The following is a 24,229-nucleotide window of genomic DNA, read 5'->3' as shown; positions in this document are numbered from 1 at the left end:
CAGTATTCAGAGCCCTTGACTTTTTCCACATTTTGTTACATTACAACCTTATTCTAAAATTGAGGCTTGGAACCTTTTTTCAATTTCCGCCTAAAATGACATACCCAAATCTAAACAGGAGGGGTTAAAACATTTGAACCCCGTTCCTACATTTGAATATAAAATTCATTTGACCAAACAAAACTATGCTACATTTTATCTCTGGGACCCTTGAGATGACAAATCAGAGCAAGATTATTGAATGTAAGGTCATTACTTACCTTCAGAGGTGAATGTATCAGACCAGTTGCCGTGATAAAAGTTTTTTGTTGTTGTGCACTATCCTCAAACAATAGCATGGTATTTTTTCACTGTAAATGCTACTGTAAGTTGGAGAGTGCAGTTAGATTAACACAAATGTAAGCTTTCTGCCAGTATAAGACATGTCTATGTCCTGGGAAATGTTCTTGTTACTTACAACGTCATGCTAATTACATTAGCGCACATTAGCTCAACCATCCCGGTGGAGGGACACCGATTCCGTAAAGGTTACAATGTTGTTTCTCTCTCTCCTATCTACACACAAAACAAAGGACAAAGCAAAAACAAGTTTGTAGACATTTTTGCTAATTTATAAATAATACAAATAAATGAAATATTACATTTACATAAATATTCAGACCCTTTACTCAGTGCTTTGTTGTAGCATCGTTGGTAGTGATAACAGCACAGAGTTTTCTTAGGTATGATGCTACAAGCTTGGCACACCTGTATTTGGGGAGTTTCTCACATTCTTCTCTGCAGATCCTCTCAAGCTCAGTCATGTTGGATGGGGAGCGTTGCTGCACAGCTATTTTCAGGTCTCTCCAGAGATGTTCGATCGGGTTCAAGTCCGGGCTCTGGCTGGGCCACTCAAGGACATTCAGAGACTTGTCCCGAAGTCATTCTGCATTGTCTTGGCTGTGTGTTTAGGGTCGTTGTCCTGTTGGAAGGTGAACCTTCACCCCAGTCTGAGGTCCTGAGCGCTCTGGAGCAGGTTTTCATCAAGGATCTCTCTGCTATGACAGTGAAATAATACCATGCTATTGTTTGAGGAGAGTGAACAGTTATGAACTTTAAAATGTATTAATAAACCAATTAGGCACATTTGGGAAGTCTTGAAACAAAATGTTGAACATAAATGCAATGGTTCATTGGATCAGTCTTAAACGTTGCACATACACTGCTGCCATCTATTGGCCAAAATCGAAATTGCATTATGACTTTCCATTGCATTTCAAAGATGATGGTATTATATTTTACCTGATCTAATGTGTTATAGTCTCCTACATTAATTTAACATTTCTACAAACTTCAAAGTGTTTCCTTTCAAATGGTATCCAAAATATGCATATCCTTGCTTCAGGTCCTGAGCTACAAGCAGTTAGATTTGGGTATGTCATTTTAGGCGAAAATGGAAAAAAAGGGGCGGATCCTAAATTAGGGAGGCCACTGTGTTCTTGGCCGAGGAACTGCACACAAGCCTAAGATCACCATGCGCAATGCTAAGCGTTGGCTGGAGTGGTGTAAAGCCAGAGGAATAATGGTCTGGGGCTGTTTTTCATGGTTTGGATTAGGCCCCTTAGTTCCAGTGAAGGGAAATCTTAACACTACAGCATACAATGACATTCTAGACGATTCTGTTTTTCCAACTTTGTGGCAACAGCTTGGGGGAAGGCCTTTTCCTGTTTTAGCATGACAATACCCCTGTGCACAAAGCAAGGTCCATACAGAAATGGTTTGTCGAGATCAGTGTGGAATAACTTGACAGGCCTGCACCTCAAACCCATGGGACACCTTTGGGATGAATTGGAATGCCGACTGCGAGCCAGGCCTAATTGCCCAACAACAGTGCCCGACCTCACTAATGCCCTTGTGGCTGAATGGAAGCAAGTCCCTGCAGCAATGTCAACCAGGGGAATCCAGGTCAAATCTATGATCCCATATTGATGTAATTTGTTAAATCCACCTCAATCAGTGTAGATGAAGGGGGGGACAGGCTAAAACATAATTTTTAAGCCTTGAGGCAATTGAGACATGGATTGTGTTTGTGTGACATTCAGAGAGTGAATGGGCAAGACAGAAGATTTAAGTGCCTTTGAACGGCGTATGGTAGTAGGTGCCAGACACACCGGTTTGTGTCAAGAACTGCAACGTTGCTGGGTTTTTCATGCTCGACAGTTTCCTGTGTGTATCAAGAACGGTCCACCACAAAGGACATCCAGCCAACTTGACACAATTGTTTGAAGCATTGGATTCAACATGGGTCAGCATTCCTGTGGACCACTTTCAACACCTTGTAGAGTCCATGCCCAATGAATTGAGGCTGTTCTGAGGGCAAAAGGGAGTGGTGCAACTCAATTTTTGGAAGGTGTTCTAAGTGTTTGGAATACTCAGTGTACACTGTATTGTAGTCATGGATCATCCTATGTAACTACTGCTGTACATACCTTTTCAATTCATATACTGTCCATACTGTCTATACACACCATTATATTCCGTACACTGACATTGTTCATTCCGATATGTGCGTATTGTTTGATATTGCTAGGTATTATTACCGCACTGTTGGAGCAAGAAACAAGCATCTCGCCTCACCTGCTATAACATCTGCAAATCTGTGTATGCAACCAATAAACTATGATTTGATTATATTAATCTGAGTATTCACACTAATCATAATATTATGTGAATGTAAACATACCCAATGATGAGTAAGAAAGAAAGTAAAAAGAAAGTAAAAGAACTGAACTGACTGAGTTACCACTATTTCTTCATAACATCCATTCACCGTAAGACGTCGTCATAACAACTCCTAAGAAGTCAACATGCTGTTATCTGGCCCAGTGTTATGAGAGGGAGAGGGAGAGGGAGAGAGAGAGAGAGAGAGAGAGAGAGAGAGAGAAAGAGAGAGGGAGAGAGAGAGAGAGAGAGAGAGAGAGAGAGAGAAAGAGAGAGGGAGAGTGAGAGAGAGAGAGAGAGAGAGAGAGACAGAGAGAGAGAGAGAGAGAGAGAGAGAGAGAGAGAGAGAGAGAGAGAGAGAGAGAGAAAGAGAGAGGGAGAGGGAGAGGGAGAGAGAGAGAGAGAGAGAGAGAGAGAGAGAGAGAGAGAGAGAGAGAGAGAGAGAAAGAGAGAGGGAGAAGGAGAGGGAGAGAGAGAGAGAGAGAGAGAGAGAGAGAGAGAGAGAGAGAGAGAAAATAAAGAAAGAAAGAAAGAAAGAAGAAAGACCTGACCTGTAGACTTCTGTGTTTGGTCTTTGATCCAGGTGTTTAAGCCCAGTTACCTCACAGTGGTTTAGGGAGCAACCAGAGTTTAGCCACTGAGATAACAGCTACTACAGCCTCTTTGCTAATGCACTCTGTGGGGCTCTGCAATGGACATGTTGTTCTCCTATCCTGGGTGTGGACAGATCTCTGTTAGTAGTGTGTACACAGCCATCATTCATGCCACAGAGGCATTTGACACAGTCCACAACCCTCAGTCAATGTGTGTGTGTGTCTGTGTGTGTGCGGGTGGATGTGTTTAACTGAAAGTAAACAAACAAAAATGTGACCAACTGGGGACATTTTGTTAGACCCCACAAGGTCAAATGCTATTTCTAAGGGGGTTTCGAGTTAAGGTTGACTTAGGTTTATGGTTAGTGTTACGGTTAGGTTTAGGAGTTAGAGTTAGAATTAGAATTGGAGGACACAGCGTCAGCACAGCTCAGTGCTATGTGGCATGTTGTTGACGTGTTACATTGTGGAAGAAGAAAATAATTTCATGCCATGCCACGTCTAACCATAGTCTGGACACCACATACAATTTTAAACAAACTTGAGACAAATATACCCTATAATGACTTAATTGACGTAGTGTGCCATTCATTTTTTATTTTGTATATAACAATCTTTAAATAGGATGCAGTTGGTAGCCTCAGATGGTATAGAACAGTGGATGCTTCTGAGGGGAGGATGGCTCAAATCAAATCCCATATCAAGTGAAATGTTATTGGTCACATACACATGGTTAGCAGATGTTATTGGTCACATACACATGGTTAACAGATGTTATTGGTCACATACACATGGTTAGCAGATGTTATTGGTCACATACACATGGTTAACAGATGTTATTGGTCACATACACACGGTTAGCAGATGTTATTGGCCACATACACATGGTTATCAGATGTTATTGGCCACATACACATGGTTATCAGATGTTATTGGCCACATACACATGGTTAGCAGATGTTATTGGTCACATACACATGGTTATCAGATGTTATTGGCCACATACACACGGTTAGCAGATGTTATTGGTCACATACACATGGTTAACAGATGTTAACAGTGTTACTTCCGGGTTGGAGCGAGCGGTCGCATCCGAGCGCTTCGGTCTGCAGGTAGTATAACTTTTCATTACATTTCATTACATTTCATTATAGTACAACGGTTTGATTTGTCTAATCTTAGCAATTTCTTCTTAGCTAGCTACATAGCCGTCTTTGTATCAAAGATAATTGCGTAATTATCGTATTTCGTCGTCCTAACGTAGTCTACACTGCTATCTGCCCAGCAGCTAGCCAGCTAGCCAGCTAGCAAACGTCCACCGCCTTCCGAATAGCAGCACTGTAAAAACTATTACACTCAACTGAACGACTTGATTAGGGTAGTGTTAGCTAGCTACATAGTTGTCTTTGCTGTCTTCGTATCCAAGATAATTGTGTAGTTTAGAGTGTGTAGTCTTAGAGTGATTATCTTAATTTACCGAGGTTAGCTAGCCAGCTATTTGTCGTCCTTAACGTAGGAGACACTGCTAGCTAGCCAACAGCTAGCCAACGTCTACCGAATAGAACTTCCTCACTCAACAACCCGGTCACATTCGCTCCACAGGTAGTATCACATTTTCATTTCATTTCATTACAGTACAACGGTTTGATTTGTTTGATCGTAGCTAGCTACATAGCTAGCTACATAGCCGTCTTTGTATCAAAGATAATCGTGTAGTCTAGAGCGATTTTCTAGGTTAGCTAGCCAGCTATTGTCGTTCTTTTAATGCAACGTAACGTAATCAACACTGCTAGCTAGCCAGCTAGCCCCCGAATAGCAGCACTGTTGAAACTATCACACTCAACGGAACGACTTGATTAGTGTAGTGCCAACAACGCAGCCACTGCCAGCTAGCCTACAAAGTCAACAACGCAGCCACTGCCAGCTAGCCTACTTCAGCAGTACTGTATCATTTTAATCATCTTAGTCAATAAGATTCTTGCTACGTAAGCTTAACTTTCTGAACATTCGAGACGTGTAGTCCACTTGTCATTCCAATCTCCTTTGCATTAGCGTAGCCTCTTCTGTAGCCTGTCAACTATGTGTCTGTCTATCCCTGTTCTCTCCTCTCTGCACAGACCATACAAACGCTCCACACCGCGTGGCCGCGGCCACCCTAATCTGGTGGTCCCAGCGCGCACGACCCACGTGGAGTTCCAGGTCTCCGGTAGCCTCTGGAACTGCCGATCTGCGGCCAACAAGGCAGAGTTCATCTCAGCCTATGCCTCCCTCCAGTCCCTCGACTTCTTGGCACTGACGGAAACATGGATCACCACAGATAACACTGCTACTCATACTGCTCTCTCTTCGTACACCCACGTGTTCTCGCACACCCCGAGAGCTTCTGGTCAGCGGGGTGGTGGCACCGGGATCCTCATCTCTCCCAAGTGGTCATTCTCTCTTTCACCCCTTACCCATCTGTCTATCGCCTCCTTTGAATTCCATGCTGTCACAGTTACCAGCCCTTTCAAGCTTAACATCCTTATCATTTATCGCCCTCCAGGTTCCCTCGGAGAGTTCATCAATGAGCTTGATGCCTTGATAAGCTCCTTTCCTGAGGACGGCTCACCTCTCACAGTTCTGGGCGACTTTAACCTCCCCACGTCTACCTTTGACTCATTCCTCTCTGCCTCCTTCTTTCCACTCCTCTCCTCTTTTGACCTCACCCTCTCACCTTCCCCCCCTACTCACAAGGCAGGCAATACGCTCGACCTCATCTTTACTAGATGCTGTTCTTCCACTAACCTCACTGCAACTCCCCTCCAAGTCTCCGACCACTACCTTGTATCCTTTTCCCTCTCGCTCTCATCCAACACTTCCCACACTGCCCCTACTCGGATGGTATCGCGCCGTCCCAACCTTCGCTCTCTCTCCCCCGCTACTCTCTCCTCCTCCATCCTATCATCTCTTCCCTCTGCTCAAACCTTCTCCAACCTATCTCCTGATTCTGCCTCCTCAACCCTCCTCTCCTCCCTTTCTGCATCCTTTGACTCTCTATGTCCCCTATCCTCCAGGCCGGCTCGGTCCTCCCCTCCCGCTCCGTGGCTCGACGACTCATTGCGAGCTCACAGAACAGGGCTCCGGGCAGCCGAGCGGAAATGGAGGAAAACTCCGCCTCCTGCGGACCTGGCATCCTTTCACTCCCTCCTCTCTACATTTTCCTCTTCTGTCTCTGCTGCTAAAGCCACTTTCTACCACTCTAAATTCCAAGCATCTGCCTCTAACCCTAGGAAGCTCTTTGCCACCTTCTCCTCCCTCCTGAATCCTCCTCCCCCCCTCCTCCCTCTCTGCAGATGACTTCGTCAACCATTTTGAAAAGAAGGTCGACGACATCCGATCCTCGTTTGCTAAGTCAAACGACACCGCTGGTTCTGCTCACACTGCCCTACCCTGTGCTCTGACCTCTTTCTCCCCTCTCTCTCCAGATGAAATCTCGCGTCTTGTGACGGCCGGCCGCCCAACAACCTGCCCGCTTGACCCTATCCCCTCCTCTCTTCTCCAGACCATTTCCGGAGACCTTCTCCTTACCTCACCTCGCTCATCAACTCATCCCTGACCGCTGGCTACGTCCCTTCCGTCTTCAAGAGAGCGAGAGTTGCACCCCTTCTGAAAAACCTACACTCGATCCCTCCGATGTCAACAACTACAGACCAGTATACCTTCTTTCTTTTCTCTCCAAAACTCTTGAACGTGCCGTCCTTGGCCAGCTCTCCCGCTATCTCTCTCAGAATGACCTTCTTGATCCAAATCAGTCAGGTTTCAAGACTAGTCATTCAACTGAGACTGCTCTTCTCTGTATCACGGAGGCGCTCCGCACTGCTAAAGCTAACTCTCTCTCCTCTGCTCTCATCCTTCTAGACCTATCGGCTGCCTTCGATACTGTGAACCATCAGATCCTCCTCTCCACCCTCTCCGAGTTGGGCATCTCCGGCGCGGCCCACGCTTGGATTGCGTCCTACCTGACAGGTCGCTCCTACCAGGTGGCGTGGCGAGAATCTGTCTCCTCACCACGCGCTCTCACCACTGGCGTCCCCAGGGCTCTGTTCTAGGCCCTCTCCTATTCTCGCTATACACCAAGTCACTTGGCTCTGTCATAACCTCACATGGTCTCTCCTATCATTGCTATGCAGACGACACACAATTAATCTTCTCCTTTCCCCCTTCTGATGACCAGGTGGCGAATCGCATCTCTGCATGTCTGGCAGACATATCAGTGTGGATGACGGATCACCACCTCAAGCTGAACCTCGGCAAGACGGAGCTGCTCTTCCTCCCGGGGAAAGACTGCCCGTTCCATGATCTCGCCATCACGGTTGACAACTCCATTGTGTCCTCCTCCCAGAGCGCTAAGAACCTTGGCGTGATCCTGGACAACACCCTGTCATTCTCAACTAACATCAAGGCGGTGGCCCGTTCCTGTAGGTTCATGCTCTACAACATCCGCAGAGTACGACCCTGCCTCACACAGGAAGCGGCGCAGGTCCTAATCCAGGCACTTGTCATCTCCCGTCTGGATTACTGCAACTCGCTGTTGGCTGGGCTCCCTGCCTGTGCCATTAAACCCTACAACTCATCCAGAACGCCGCAGCCCGTCTGGTGTTCAACCTTCCCAAGTTCTCTCACGTCACCCCGCTCCTCCACTCTCTCCACTGGCTTCCAGTTGAAGCTCGCATCCGCTACAAGACCATGGTGCTTGCCTACGGAGCTGTGAGGGGAACGGCACCTCAGTACCTCCAGGCTCTGATCAGGCCCTACACCCAAACAAGGGCACTGCGTTCATCCACCTCTGGCCTGCTCGCCTCCCTACCACTGAGGAAGTACAGTTCCCGCGCAGCCCAGTCAAAACTGTTCGCTGCTCTGGCCCCCCAATGGTGGAACAAACTCCCTCACGACTCCAGGACAGCGGAGTCAATCACCACCTTCCGGAGACACCTGAAACCCCACCTCTTTCAGGAATACCTAGGATAGGATAAAGTAATCCTTCTCACCCCCTTAAAAGATTTAGATGCACTATTGTAAAGTGGCTGTTCCACTGGACGTCTTAAGGTGAACGCACCAATTTGTAAGTCGCTCTGGATAAGAGCGTCTGCTAAATGACTTAAATGTAAATGTAATGTAATGGTCACATACACATGGTTAGCAGATGTTATTGGCCACATACACATGGTTAGAAGATGTTATTGGTCACATACACATGGTTAGCAGATGTTATTCGTCACATACACATGGTTATCAGATGTTATTGGCCACATACACATGGTTATCAGATGTTATTGGCCACATACACATGGTTAGCAGATGTTATTGGTCACATACACATGGTTATCAGATGTTATTGGCCACATACACACGGTTAGCAGATGTTATTGGCCACATACACATGGTTATCAGATCTTATTGGCCACATACACACGGTTAGCAGATGTTATTGGCCACATACACATGGTTAGCAGATGTTATTGGCCACATACACATGGTTAGAAGATGTTATTGGCCACATACACATGGTAATCAGATGTTACTGCGAGTGTAGCTGTAACAGATTTCCTCCTTTTCGTCTGAGGATCGGACCAAAGTGCAGCGTGGTAAGTGTTCATTATGATTTTAATTGAAGAAAGCACTGAACACTGAATCAAAACAATAAACGATGACGTGAATTTACAAAACTGAAACAGTACCGTGTGGCCCAAACACTCACACGGAAACAAACACCCACAAACCAAAAGTGAAACCCAGGCTACCTAAGTATGATTCTCAATCAGAGACAACTAACGACACCTGCCTCTGATTGAGAACCATACTAGGCCGAACACAAAAACAACATAGAAAAACAAACATAGACTGCCCACCCCAACTCACGCCCTGACCATACTAAAACAAAGAATAAAATAACAGAACTATGGTCAGAACGTGACAGTAGCTAAATGCTTATGCTTTTAGATCCGACAGTGCAGCAGTATCTAACAGGTAATGTCTAACAATTCCACAACAAATCTAATATCTAACAATTCCACAACAATACCTAATATCTAACAATTCCACAACAAATCTAATATCTAACAATTCCACAACAAATCTAATATCTAACAAATTCCACAACAAATCTAATATCTAACAATTCCACAACAAAACCTAATATCTAACAATTTCACAGCAAAACCTAATATCTAACAAATTCCACAAAAAACCTAATACACACAATCTATTAAAGGAATGAGAATATATAAGTATAAAATATATGGATGAGCAGTGACAGAGCAGTTAAGATGTAATAGATAGTAAAGAATAGGTAGTGAAGGATACAGTATACAGTATATACATATGAGATGAGTAATGCAAGATATGTAAACATTCTTAGAGTGGCATTATTAAAGTGACTAGTGTTCCATTTATTAAAGTGGCCAATGATATCAAGTCTGTAGGTAGGCAGCCGCCTCTCTGTGATAGTGGTGGCTGTTTAACAATCTGATGGCTTTGAGATAGAAGGTGTTTTTCAATCGCTATGTCCCGGCTTTGATGCACCTGTACTGACCTCTCCTTCTGGATGATAGAGGGGTGAACAGGCAGTGGCTCGGGTGGTTATTGTCCTTGATTATATTTTTGCCTTCCTGTGACATCGGGTGGTGTAGGTGTCCTGGAGGGCAGGTAGTTTGCCCCCTTGTGATGCGTTGTGCAGACCGCACCATCCTCTGGAGAGCCTTGTGATTGTGGGCGGTGCAGTTGCCGTACCAGGCGGTGAAACAGCCCGACAGGATGCTCTCAATTGTGCAGCTGTAATAGTTAGTGAGTGTTTTTGGTGACAAGCCACATTTTTTCAGTCTCCTGAGGTTGAAGAGGTGCTGTTTCACCTTGTTCACCACGCTGTCTGTGTGGGTGGACCATTTCAGTTTGTCCGTGATGTGTACGCTGAGGAACTTAAAACTCTCCACCCTCTCCACTGCTGTCCCGTCAATGTGGACAGGGGGGTGCTCCCTCTGCTGTTTCCTGAAGTACACGATCAGCTCCTTTGTTTTGCTGACATTGAGTGAGAGGTAATTTCCCTGACACTGTTTTAGTTTTGGCCTATAGGAGGGGAGCAATAAGATGGAGTCATGGTCAGATTTGCCAAAAGGAGAGCGGAGAGGGCCTTGTATGCATCGGGGGAGTTAGAGTAGCGATGGTCGAGCGTGTTACTCGCTCGTGGACAGCAATCGATATGCTGAGAGAATTTAGGTAGCCTGGCTTTGTTAAAATCCCCAGCTACAATAAATGCACCCTCAGGATATATGGATTCCAGTTGGCATAAAGTCCCGTGAAGTTCCTTGATGGTCGTCTTAGTATCCGCTTGAGGAGGGATATACACGGCTGTGACAATAACCGAGGAGAGTTCTCTTGGGAGATAATACGGTCATCATTTGATTGTGAGTAATTCTAGGTCAAGTGAACAAAAGGACTTGAGTTCATGTATGTTGTTACAATTACGCTATGAGTCATTAATCATGAAACATACTGCTCCGATGCACTGAAATTCCCATTGGCTGTATGGACTCCGACAGCATGTCCCCAGCTAGCCATGTTTCCGTGAAACAGAGTATGTTACAATCCCGGATATCTCTTTGGAAAACAACTCTTACCCTGATGTTGTCTACTTTGTTAACTAGGGACTGGACATTAGCGAGTAATATACTCAGAAGCGGTGGGTGGTGTGCGCGCATCTGAAGCCTCACTAGAAGACCGCTCCGGCACCCTCTCCTCTGGCGGCATTGTTTTGGGTCGGCCTCTGGAATCAGTTCAAAAGCCCTGGGATGTGCAGACAAAGGATCCGCTTTGGGAAGTCGTATTCCTGGTCATGGTGCTGGTTGTGCTGTTAAGTTGACGTCTCTCTGATATCCAATAGTTCTTCCCAGTTCTGTGTAATAACACTTAAGGTTTTCTGGGCTAACAATGTAAGAAATAATACATTAAAAAAACAAATAATGCACAGTTTCCTAAGGACTAGAAGCGAAGCTGCCATCTCTATCGGTGCCATCTTTTTAATGATGTCTGGAATGGAGAAAATGGAATTTTATCTAACCATGTGGTTGATACAATTCTATTGATGCCATTCCAGTCATTCCTATGAGCCGTCCTCCCCTCAGCAGCCTCCACTGGTATGGAACATACACAAAACCTGTCTGCCAAGCACACTGCGGGGGGTTTCAGATCCCAGATAGCATGCCTATGAAAACATCATTTTCTACAGGTGCAGATGTAGTCTTCATTTGACCCTGCTTCACACAGCAGGAAAATAATCCTGCAGCAACAGGAAATGTTAATTATTATTTGGATTATAATTTACATTTTTGTAGGGGTTGGTACATTTTTCAATAGGGCAAATCAAGCCAGAAAATTTAAAGTGGAAATGACAAACTTTAGAAGCCTTTTTAAACCTTGAACGCACCAACATTTGCATTTCCTGTTGCAATTCTCTGCGACAACAGAGTGATCAAATTAAGATAGCAGATTTGTACAGATCAGTATTCTAGATTAACTTTACCCTGACCACTATTATAATCAAATTAAATCAAATTGTATTTGTCACACGCGCCGAATACAACATGTGTAGTAGACCTTACAGTGAAATGCTTACTTACAAGACCTTATCCAACAATGCAGTTTTAAGAAAAATAAGTGTTAAGAAAGTATTTACTAAAATGTTGGTGTTTGGTATTTCAACAGTTCTAACAGGTGGGACAAGTGCTGAAGACACGAAGGAGACTTGAACAGCTACCAGTTTGTCATCACCAGCCTGTTGGCCAAACACTGACACTGGCCCATCTCTCAGCCCGGATTCCCCTGCTCCTGCCATTGTGTTCTGTGTCAACATTACACCATTGGCGTGACTTCAACCTTTACCATAACACACACAACAGGAGAGGTGAGCACAGTGTCACAGTGTAGAAATAGAGCACACACACAGTGTAGAAATAGGGCACACAGATATGCTATTCTAAAGGCAGGCCAGAAGATACTGTGCTTTCAGAAAGTATTCACACCCCTTGATTTTTCCCCACATTTTGTTGTGTTACAAATTTATAATTGTTTTAATGTCGATTTTGTTTTGTCACTGGCCTACACACAATACCCCATAATGTCAAAGTGGAATTATGTTTTTCGAGAAAAAAAAACAATAATTACAAATGAAAAGCTGAAATGTCTTGAGTCAATAAGGATTCAACCCCTTTGTTTGGCCTAAATACGCCAATAATCAGAAATAAAAATGTGCTTAACAAGTTACATAATAAGTTGCAGGGACTCTGTGTCCAATAATAGTGTTTAACATAATTGTTGAATAACTACCTCATTTCTGTACCCCACACATACAATTATCTGTAAGGTCCCTCAAGCACTGAATTTCAACCACAGATAAAACCAGAAAGAGCAGGGAGGTTTTTCAATGCCTCTGAAAGAAGGGCACCTATTGGTAGATAGGAACATATTTTAAAAGAAGACATTGAATATACTTTTGAACATGGTGAAGTTATTAATTACACTTTGGATGGTGTATCAATACACCCAGTCACTACAAAGATACAGGTGTCCTTCCTAACTTAGTTGCAGGAAAAGAAGGAAACCGGTCAGGGATTTCACCATGAGTACCATGCTTCATATTTTCAAGCATGGTGGTGGCGTCATCATGTTATGGGTATGCTTGTCATCCGCAAGGATTAGGGAGTATTCTTTTTATTTTTTCAAAAATAAATGGAATAGAGCTAAGCACAGGCAAAATCCTAGAGGAAGACCTGGTTCAGTCTGCTTTCCACCAGACACTAGGAGACAGTAACCTAAAACACAAGGCCAAATATACACCGGAGTTGCTTTCCAGAGTGGCATAGTTACAGTTGTGACTTAAATCGGCTTGAATTGTTATACTTTTTTATGTAAAATGTCAAATCTATGACAAGACTAGAAAATGGCTGACTTGCAAAGATCCACAACCAACTTGACAGAGCTTGAAGAATTGTAAAAATAATAATGAGCAAATATTGTACAGTCTAGGTGTGCAAAGCTTCTTGAGACTTACCCAGAAAGATCCAGCTGTAATCGCTGGCAAAGGTGATTCTAACATGTATTGACTAAGGGCTGTGAATATGTACACCTGCATTGCTTGCTGTTTGGGGTTTTAGGCTGGGTTTCTGTACAGCACTTTGTGACATCAGCTGATGTAAGAAGGGCTTTATAAATACATTTGATTGAATACTTATGTAAATAATACATTTCTGCATTTCATTTTAAAAATTGCAAACATTTCTAAAATCTTGTTTTCACTTTGTCATTATGGGGTATTGTGTGTAGACGGGTGAGAACAAAAACATCTATTTAATTCATTTTGAGTTCAGGCTGTAACGCAACAACATTTGAAATAAGTCAAGGGGTATGAATACTTTCTGAAGGCACCGTATGAAGTTCAATTTGGGCCCAAATTCAGACATAGGAAATGTAAGTGTTTTGATTTAAACTTCTCAGTATGTGGTATTCAGACTTACCTTAGAGCTCTTTGGGAGTGGCTCCCTTATGCACACTGAATACATTTTATTAAACCGCTGAAAACCCTTCCATTTGATGGCCAGCAGATTTTCTCATGGAGTTTTCATTCAATGGGAATATCAGTGCATTTATCTAAAGCCATGCCTTTAAATACAGTGTTTCTTTCATTCCAATTAGCTTGACAGTATAATACATGGAGAGAATGTATTATGATCTTGTAGATTATTAACGGTTAGCAACGTATTTAAGAAATCTACCTATTTCATAAAGAACTGATTTGGACAGCCTTTATGCACAAAACATATTGGTCAATTAAAAACAGCGGTTTGATTAATCCTGAAAGTTGTTCAATCCATTAAATAAATATTATATATTGGAAAGAGGAGAAAAGCGTAACAACAGGAGTTGAAAAATAATCCCATAAATCGACCCTAATCCTCACTGATCATGGATCTGATATGACAAAGGTCCAGTCGTAGTAAACTATGCACCAGACTCCAGGTTTAGACGGCCAGGCTTGGTCTGCGTTCCATGATGATTCCATGAAGTGGACGACATGTCCCAAATGATTGAACAACGTGTAATATGTTAAATATTATCCAGTATTGTTATCTACCCTCAGGATCAACCACAAGGACGTGATAGAGGAAATAAAGGGAAACTAACTTTGTCATGGATTGATGCCAAATGTAGGCTACAATTTTAAAGGAAACTAACACTAAAATGACAGTTAAAAATGTGACTGGGTTTTACTGATGGTGACTATCGATAGTGGTTCATATTTAAGAGGTTGATCCAAATTGTTAAAAAAATATATATTGAAATTGGGAAAAAATGAATTGGGTGTTTTCCCACTTGGAACCTCAACCCTATTCATGGTTACCTCGCATATAAAGGTGGTGAAATTATGAGGGAAGTAAGTCAAGGTATACGGCGTATCTGTAGACACATCTCTGACACATCAATTTCTGTGATCTTCACCCCAAATGAATACCTAGCTGACATGCATTTGCCCAAGGTCAGGGTCAGGAGGTCAGAATACTTGTAGAGAGAAAGGTGCTAAAAAAGGGAATGAAGTTCCATTTATGTGCGTGTAACTTGGGTCTGAATTCCCCCTTTGTCAAAAAACTGACAGTGAACTGAGACTAGTATTGGATCACAGGTGCTTTATCCTCGCTGATACACAGAGACCCACAGAGGAAGAGAAAACAAATGGGAAAACGATAGAAGCAGCCTGACAGTATTGAGCAGACAATGCATCGCCATGTGACTGTCTATGTGTGTGTGCAACTGTCTGTGTGTATGTTTGTGTGCAACTGTCTGTCTGTGTGTGTACGTGTGTGTGACTGTCTGTGTGTGTGTGTGTGTCTGTCTGTGTGTGTCTGTGTGTGTGCATGTGTGTGCATGTGTGTGACTGTCTGTGTGTGTGTGTGTGTGTGTGTGTGTGTGTGTGTCTGCCTGTGTGTGTCTGTGTGTGTGCGTGTGTGTGTGTGTGTGTGTGTGTGTGTGTGTGTGTGTGTGTGTGTGTGTGTGTGTGTGTGTGTGTGTGTGTGTGTGTGTGACTGTCTGTGTGTGTGTGTGTACCAGACGGTGCGTCACCTGGCTGCTAGGGAACTGCCTTGTGATATGCCTGCTGAATACTAATGCGTTGGAGTCAATGAGGAACAGACCATTTTGACCGCATGGGGAACAGAGGGACCCTGGCTGGGAAAAATGGTACTTTCCCAGACACTACTGATCCCCAGTGTCCTGCTTTTTACCAGAGAGAAACAGAGAGAAAGAGAAAGAGAGAGAGGGGGGAGGGATAAAGAGAGAGGGAGGGAGAGAGGGGGAGAGAGAGAGCAAGAGTGAGAGAGAGGGAGGGAGAGTGAGTGAGTAAGAGAGACCAGAACATGTTTTAATTCACACACACAAACACCCTTTCATACATATTAAAAAATCCCCCCAGACAAATGTATTGATATTCACATCATCTAAATAATTACTGTTCTTATCAGATGGGCCATTGAATCCATGAATGAACATACAATATATTGTAAATAGTACATTTACACTCAGCTATGAGGATCCCACTATTTCCCCTTTCTGAAATCATTCTTACCAGATTAATCGACCTTAGGACCGCTATGCTTTCAGTAACACACACACACTGAACGAGCATTCCTCTCTCCCACACACACAATTACAATGTCATGAATGTGTGTGTGTGTGTGCGTGTATGTGTGTGTGTGTGTGTGTGTGTGTGTGTGTGTGTGTGTGTGTGTGTGTGTGTGTGTGTGTGTGTGTGTGAGTGTGTGTGTGTGTGCATGCACATGCACATGCATGTGTGTCTTTTAGGTTTACATGCACTGCATGCACGAGTGTGTGTGTGTGTTTCTTTATCAATTATACCATTGCAGTGTCATTAAAGGGTGGTAATGATTTCCGATAGCTGTGCTTAGTGATGGTGATGGTGGAGCTGATACTATCACTGACTGCCTGTGACGTTCCTCTCTGCAGTGAGTGGTTGGAGGACGGGCCAGATATCACTATCTCAGGTCATTACTACTGGCTGTCTGGAAACACTGGTCACTATGACCATGCCCTGGCCTCTATGTACACTGAGTATACCAAACATTAGGAACACCTTCTTGATATTGAGTTGCACCCCCTCTTCCTCCCTTTAGCCCTCAGAACAGCCTCAATTTGTCAGGGCATGGACTCTATAAGGTGTTAAAATCATTCCACAGGGATGCTGGCTCATATTGACTCCAATGCTTCCCAAACTTGTGTCCCTGGGGCAGCAGGGTAGCCTAGTGGTTAGAGCGTTGGACTAGCAACCAAAAGGTTGCAAGTTTGAATCCCCGAGCTGACAAGGTACTAATCTGTCATTCTGCCCCTGAACAGGCAGTTAACCCACTGTTCCTAGGCCGTCATTGAAAATAAGAATTTGTTCTTACCTGACTTGCCTAGTAAAATAAAGGTAAAACAAATAAATAAAGTTGACTCGATGTTGTCACGTTCTGACCTTAGTTCCTTTGTCTTGTTTTAGTATGGTCAGGGCATGAGTTGGGATGGGAAGTCTATGTTTGTTTTTCTATGTTGTATTTTACGTTTGGCCTGGTATGGTTCTCAATCAGAGGCAGGTGTCATTAGTTGTCTCTGATTGAGAATCATACTTAGGTAGCCTTTTTCCACCTGTGTTTGGTGGGTGATTATTTTCTGTTTTGTGTTTAATCACTAGACAGGAATGTTTCATTTGTTCATTCTTCATAGTTGTTATTTTGTTTAGTGTTAAGTTTTGATTATATTAAAAATCATGAAGACTTACCACGCTGCACCTTGGTCCTCACCTTCTTCCACCGACGACGGCCATTACAGATGTCCTTTGGATGGTGGACCATTCTTGATGACCACGGGAAACTGTTGAGCGGGAAATATCCAGCAGTGTTGCAGTTCTTTGCGCCTGGCACCTACTACCATACCCCGTTCAAAGGAATATCAGAACGAGGAATATCAGAACGAGGAATGTTAGAACGAGGAATATCAGAACGAGGAATATAAAAACCTAGGAATATCAGAACGAGGAATGTCAGAATGAGGTATATAAAGAACTAGCAATATCAGAACGAGGAATATCAGAATGAGGTATATAAAGAACTAGAAATAGCAGAACGAGGAATGTCAGAACGAGGAACGTCAGACCGAGGAATGTCAGACCGAGGAATGTCAGAACGAGGAATGTCAGACCGAGGAATATCAGAACGAGGAATGTCAGACCGAGGAATATCAGAACGAGGAATGTCAGACCGAGGAATGTCAGAACGAGGAATGTCAGATTGAAGAATGTCAGAACGAGGAGTGTCAGAACGAGGAACGTCAGACCGAGGAATGTCAGAACGAGGAATGTCAGACCGAGGAATGTCAGAACGAGGAATGTCAGACCGAGGAATATCAGAACGAGGAATGTCAGACCGAGGAATGTCAGAACGAGGAATGTCAGATTGAGGAATGTCAGAACGAGGAATGTCAGATTGAGGAATATCAGAACGAGGAATGTCAGAACGAGGAATGTCATATCGAGGAATATCAGAACGAGGAATGTCAGAACGAGGAATGTCAGGCCGAGGAATATCAGAATGAGGAATGTCAGAATGAGGAATGTCAGACCGAGGAAAGTCAGAACGAGGAATGTCAGACCGAGGAATATCAGAACGAGGAATGTCAGAACGAGGAATGTCAGAACGAGGAATGTCAGATCGAGGAATATCAAATGAGGAATGTCAGAACGAGGAATGTCAGGTTGAGGAATGTCAGAACGAGGAATATCAGAACGAGGAATATCAGAACGAGGAATATCAGAACGAAGAATATCAGAACGAGGAATGTCAGACCGAGGAATATCAGAACGAGGAATATCAGAATGAGGAATATCAGAACGAGGAATATCAGAACGAGGAATATCAGAACGAGGAATGTCAGACCGAGGAATATCAGAACGAGGAATGTAAGACCGAGGAATATCAGAATGAGGAATGTCAGACCGAGGAATATCAGAACGAGGAATATCAGAATGAGGAATATCAGAACGAGGAATATCAGAACGAGGAATATCAGAACGAGGAATGTCAGACCGAGGAATATCAGAACGAGGAATGTAAGACCGAGGAATATCAGAATGAGGAATGTCAGAACGAGGAATGTCAGATCGAGGAATATCAGAACGTGGAATGTCAGACCGAGGAATATCAGAACGAGGAATGTCAGAACGAGGAATGTCAGACCGAGGAATATCAGAACGAGGAATATCAGAACGAGGAATGTCAGACCGAGGAATATCAGAACGAGGAATATCAGAATGAGGAATATCAGAACGAGGAATATCAGAACGAGGAATGTCAGACCGAGGAATATCAGAACGAGGAATGTAAGACCGAGGAATATCAGAATGAGGAATGTCAGAACGAGGAATGTCAGATCGAGGAATATCAGAACGAGGAATGTCAGACCGAGGAATATCAGAACGAGGAATGTCAGAATGAGGAATATCAGAACGAGGAATGTCAGAACGAGGAATGTCAGAACGAGGAATGTCAGATCGAGGAATATCAGAACAAGGAATGTCAGAACGAGGAATGTCAGGTCGAGGAATATCAAATGAGGAATGTCAGAACGAGGAATGTCAGGTTGAGGAATATCAGAATGAGGAATGTCAGAACGAGGAATGTCAGAACGAGGAATATCAGAATGAGGAATGTCAGAACGAGGAATGTCAGAACGAGGAATATCTGAACGAGGAATGTCAGACCGAAGAATATCAGAACGAGGAATGTCAGAACGAGGAATGTCAGATCGAGGAATATCAGAACGAGGAATATCAGAACGAGGAATGTCAGACCGAGGAATATCAGAACGAGGAATATCAGAACGAGGAATATCAGAACGAGGAATGTCAGACCGAGGAATATCAGAACGAGGAATGTAAGACCGAGGAATATCAGAATGAGGAATGTCAGAACGAGGAATGTCAGATCGAGGAATATCAGAACGTGGAATGTCAGACCGAGGAATATCAGAACGAGGAATGTCAGAACGAGGAATGTCAGACCGAGGAATATCAGAACGAGGAATATCAGAACGAGGAATGTCAGACCGAGGAATATCAGAACGAGGAATATCAGAAGAGGAATACAGAGGAATATCAGAACGAGGAATATCAGAACGAGGAATGTCAGACCGAGGAATATCAGAACGAGGAATGTAAGACCGAGGAATATCAGAATGAGGAATGTCAGAACGAGGAATGTCAGATCGAGGAATATCAGAACGAGGAATGTCAGACCGAGGAATATCAGAACGAGGAATGTCAGAATGAGGAATATCAGAACGAGGAATGTCAGAACGAGGAATGTCAGATCGAGGAATATCAGAACAAGGAATGTCAGAACGAGGAATGTCAGGTCGAGGAATATCAAATGAGGAATGTCAGAACAAGGAATGTCAGGTTGAGGAATATCAGAATGAGGAATGTCAGAACGAGGAATGTCAGAACGAGGAATATCAGAATGAGGAATGTCAGAACGAGGAATGTCAGAACGAGGAATATCTGAACGAGGAATGTCAGACCGAAGAATATCAGAACGAGGAATGTCAGAACGAGGAATGTCAGATCGAGGAATATCAGAACGAGGAATATCAGAACGAGGAATGTCAGACCGAGGAATATCAGAACGAGGAATATCAGAACGAGGAATATCAGAACGAGGAATGTCAGACCGAGGAATATCAGAACGAGGAATGTAAATCCGAGGAATATCAGAATGAGGAATGTCAGAACGAGGAATGTCAGATCGAGGAATATCAGAACGAGGAATGTCAGATCGAGGAATATCAGAACGAGGAATGTCAGAATGAGGAATATCAGAACGAGGAATGTCAGAACGAGGAATGTCAGATCGAGGAATATCAGAACGAGGAATGTCAGGTCGAGGAATATCAAATGAGGAATGTCAGAACGAGGAATGTCAGGTTGAGGAATATCAGAATGAGGAATGTCAGAACGAGGAATGTCAGAACGAGGAATATCAGAACGAGGAATATCAGAACGAGGAATGTCAGAACGAGGAATATCAGAACGAGGAATATCAGAACGAGGAATGTCAGAACGAGGAATATCAGAACGAGGAATGTCAGACCGAGGAATATCAGAACGAGGAATGTCAGACCGAGGAATATCAGAACGAGGAATGTAAGACCAAGGAATATCAGAATGAGGAATGTCAGAACGAGGAATGTCAGACCGAGGAATATCAGAACGAGGAATATCAGAACGAGGAATTTCAGAACGAGGAATATCAGAACGAGGAATGTCAGAACGAGGAATATCAGAACGAGGAATATCAGAATGAGGAATATCAGACCGAGGAATGTCAGAACGAGGAATGTCAGATTGAGGAATGTCAGAACGAGGAACGTCAGAACGAGGAATGTCAGAGTCCGGCAGAAAATACGTGGTGTGTATAGACAGTATAAGTATAAGTATATATAAGTAGGTATGTACAGAAGAACTTACATAGGATGAGCTATGTTGAGAATACAGAATTGAGAATACAGAATAGGAGAATATAACTACATACACAGAGACACAGCCCTCCTCAAGTGTTATATATATATAAACCCAATGCCGCTAACAGAAATACAAGGGAGAGGAAGAATGTCATGTAAAGAATAATGTAAAGAACAAATCAGATGGCAATTAATTACCCCTAATCAATTAAACAATTGTGTTTAATGTTTTTTTACATCATATTTTAAGTACACTTTGTGACACTGTCAAAAAACACTATGACCATCCTGTGTCACTTTACTTGGACTAAGATAATAGACTTTATTACACTGTCAAGAGGCATTATGACCATCATAATCATAAAAGTCGGATATGCCTATCACATTCTGTACTGCCCTTATGTCAGTCATCAGTCACAAATATGTTCCTGCATTCATCCCAGTCATCAGAAACAGAGCTTTGGGGTAGGTACATGTCTGACATTAATGTGTGCACAATTGCAATGATCATTTAATATGGTCAATTTCAGAAAATGTTCTATAACATAAACATACTGTTCACAAGTAATCTATGGTGTAATGGAATGTGTTGCCTTGTGTGGTAGGTTTTGTGGGTTTTAACACTACACACTTATGTAGGTGTCATAACCAGCCATAAAATAACCCAATATATGTCACAACAGGTCTACATATATGTGTCAGGACAGTTATGGCCATATTGTGACAGGTTATGACAAGTTATGTCAGCTGTTATGAAATATTATGACATGGTTATGACCGTGTAATGATGTGTTATGACACTGGGTGTCAAGTAAAGTCTTACCCAAAATCCACCAAGAAATGGCTGATTGACCACAAAATTAAAACTTTGCTATGGCCATATATTATATGTCTCTGGACTTGAACCCCATTGAAAAGCTGTGGTTAGAATTGAAGAGTGCAGTCGATAATATCAGATACATGACATAAAGGATCTCTTCTCTCTGAGCAAATTGTATTATTATAACTTATTTAAAAATAGCTATTTTTTATTTTTTTGCTCATCTTTACCAAGGGATCATATAATTCTGGAGCTGAGTGTATTTAAACATAAATACATAGAAACAAAAGGATGCTTACTCCCCGCTCTCTCCCTCCAATCAGAGTTCCTATCTCTCCTCTCCTTGATTTTCCCGTAAAAGAAAATAAATGAGATTATGGGAAAATCATGAGATTTAATTAGCTGGCAAGAGCTTGATTAAAGAAGAGAACCAGGGTGTCACGTTCATCGTAATGAGTAGACCAAGGCACAGCGTGAGTAGAGTTCCACATATTTTTAATAAACCGAAACTCAGCAAAACAAAACAAATAAGCACAAACGAAACGTGAAGCTACTGGTGCAGACAGGCAACTATCCGTAGACAAGATCCCACAAATACAAATGAGGATATGGCTACCTAAATATGATCCCCAATCAGAGACAATGATAAACAGCTGTCTCTGATTGGGAACCATATCAGGCCAACATATAAAAAACCTAGAGGACCCACCCTAGTCACTATCACACCCCAACCAACACAGAGAATAAACAGTTTACTATGGTCAGGGTAGCCTTGGGGCGGCAGGGTAGCCTAGTGGTTAGAGCGTTGGACTAGTAATCGGAAGGTTGCAAGTTCAAACCCCCGGGCTGACAAGGTACAAATCTGTCGTTCTGCCCCTGAACAGGCAGTTAACCCACTGTTCCTAGGCTGTCATTGAAAATAAGAAATTGTTCTTAATGAACCTGGTAAAATAAAAAATAAAATAAATGGTCAGGGTGTGACACAGGGAGATTTATATTCTATTGGGGAGGTGTTTGTTGATGGGTCATCATTCCATCATACCTGCCCCTGCCGAGGTGGTTCGAGTGTTGGACTTGTAACCAAAAGGGTGCAAGATCAAATCCCTGAGCTGACAAGGTACAAATCTGTTGTTCTGCCCCTGAACAAGGCAGTTAACCCACTGTTCCTAGGCTGTCATTGAAAATAAAAAATTGTTCTTAATTAACTGACTTGCCTAGTTAAATAAAGGTAAAATTAAATATATATATATACATCAAAGCCAGCCTCTGGCTTTGATGTATAGCCTTATAGAATTCTATAGCCTTATAGAATTGTGGCAGAGGAAAGTTAAGGGTGTTCCCAACAAATTTCCCCTTCTTATCTCATATCTCCATAAAATCTCATGTTGTATTGTCAAATACACCAGATAGGTGCAGTGAAATGTTTTGTTTTACAGGGTCAGTAGTATGGCACCCATGGAGCAAATTAGGGTTACGTGCCTTGCTTAAATTAAGGGCACATCGGCAGATTTTTCACTTTGCCGGGCTGAGGTATTCGAACCAGCAACTTTTCGGTTACTGACCCAATGCTCTAAATGCTAGGCTGTTGCCGCCTTATCATATCTCCACTCTCACAACTCACGACTGACAGTATTCAATAGATGATGGGATAGCAAACGTTTCATGTTCCAGCTGACAGGCTACACCGATGTAGAAAGAGTACAGTGTATAGACTATAGAAAAGCTGAAAGGAGGCCACAAACATCTTAACTGTGCATTTTAGTTGACAAACGTTTTGTCTTGCACAGCGTTCCTGTACTGCTATGTTTTTTAAAAACAAATCAGTTTAAGCACAATTAATCATATTTCCAAGGCATGGGTTCTACTGTAGGCTACGAATATTGGACATAGCACCGTGTGTGTGTGTGTGTGTGTGTGTGTGTGTGTGTGTGTCTGTGTGTGTGTGTGTGTGTCTGTGTGTGTGTGTGTGTGTGTGTGTGTGCGCCTGTGTGTGTATTAATATAAACATGATACACAGCTAACATACCGTAGAGCTATAGAGTGGAATGGCCTGGGGAAGAAAAACATCATTTAATAAAGTTCCCAGCAATTGTGTTTTTTTATATGTTCCCATGGTCTTCTGATCAGAGATCCAGGCAGGAGGAAGCGGACTACCTGAGACACTGGATTTTAACTCATTACTGCGCTCGTTAGAACCACTGGGTTGCTAGCGTGTGGAGCAGAAGTCCCCACCAGAATAGTAACATTTTGTCAGCCCCAAAAGGATAAAGGCTATTTTTTGTGGGATTAGGTTTAGGGTTAGGGAAAATAGGATTCTGAATGGGAATCAATTGTGTGTAAGTTAAACAAGACTGTGTGTGTGAGAGAGAGATATGTGTGTCTGGGTGAGAGATGTGTGTGTTTGAGACATTAATGTTTGTGTGTGTGTGTGCGTGTTTGTGTGTGTGTGTGAGATTGAGAGACGTATGTGTTTGTGTGTGTGCGTTTGTTTGAGACATTTGTTTGTGTGTGCGTGTGTGTCTGTCCA

The sequence above is a fragment of the Oncorhynchus nerka genome, linkage group LG3 (genome assembly GCF_034236695.1).
Source record: "Oncorhynchus nerka isolate Pitt River linkage group LG3, Oner_Uvic_2.0, whole genome shotgun sequence".
NCBI lineage: Eukaryota > Metazoa > Chordata > Actinopteri > Salmoniformes > Salmonidae > Oncorhynchus > Oncorhynchus nerka.
This window is presented reverse-complemented; position numbering follows the sequence as displayed.